Raw genomic sequence first — 414 nt, forward strand, 5'->3', positions numbered from 1 at the left:
AGGTTTTTACTGACCTCTAGTGATGGATTCAAAGACTAACAAGCAGTAGAGGCATACTTCAGCTCAGAGTTAAATGGGCAGTCCGCATTTCAAACAACATCACAGCAGCCACCCCCTACTTGTTTTGGTAAACAGCTGAGGGATGGGGCTGGAGAATTTTAACCACTAACAAAGCTATGAATACAAGGACTGACCATCCATGGTATCAAAAGTATAGTTTTAACCATGTTTTGAGGCTATACAGTGTTTGTTTACAAACAATGGAGTAAAACAAGCTTATATTTATGGTTCTGATGGGGTGTGACAGTTCAACTAAGCTCACGAGGCAGTTCTAAGTTGTATTTTTTAAGAATCAAATGGGTATATACAGTATCATTCATTTAGAAGTCCAAAAATGGATGCAGCATCCCAGAC

This window comes from Oncorhynchus mykiss, chromosome 17 (genome assembly GCF_013265735.2).
Source record: "Oncorhynchus mykiss isolate Arlee chromosome 17, USDA_OmykA_1.1, whole genome shotgun sequence".
NCBI lineage: Eukaryota > Metazoa > Chordata > Actinopteri > Salmoniformes > Salmonidae > Oncorhynchus > Oncorhynchus mykiss.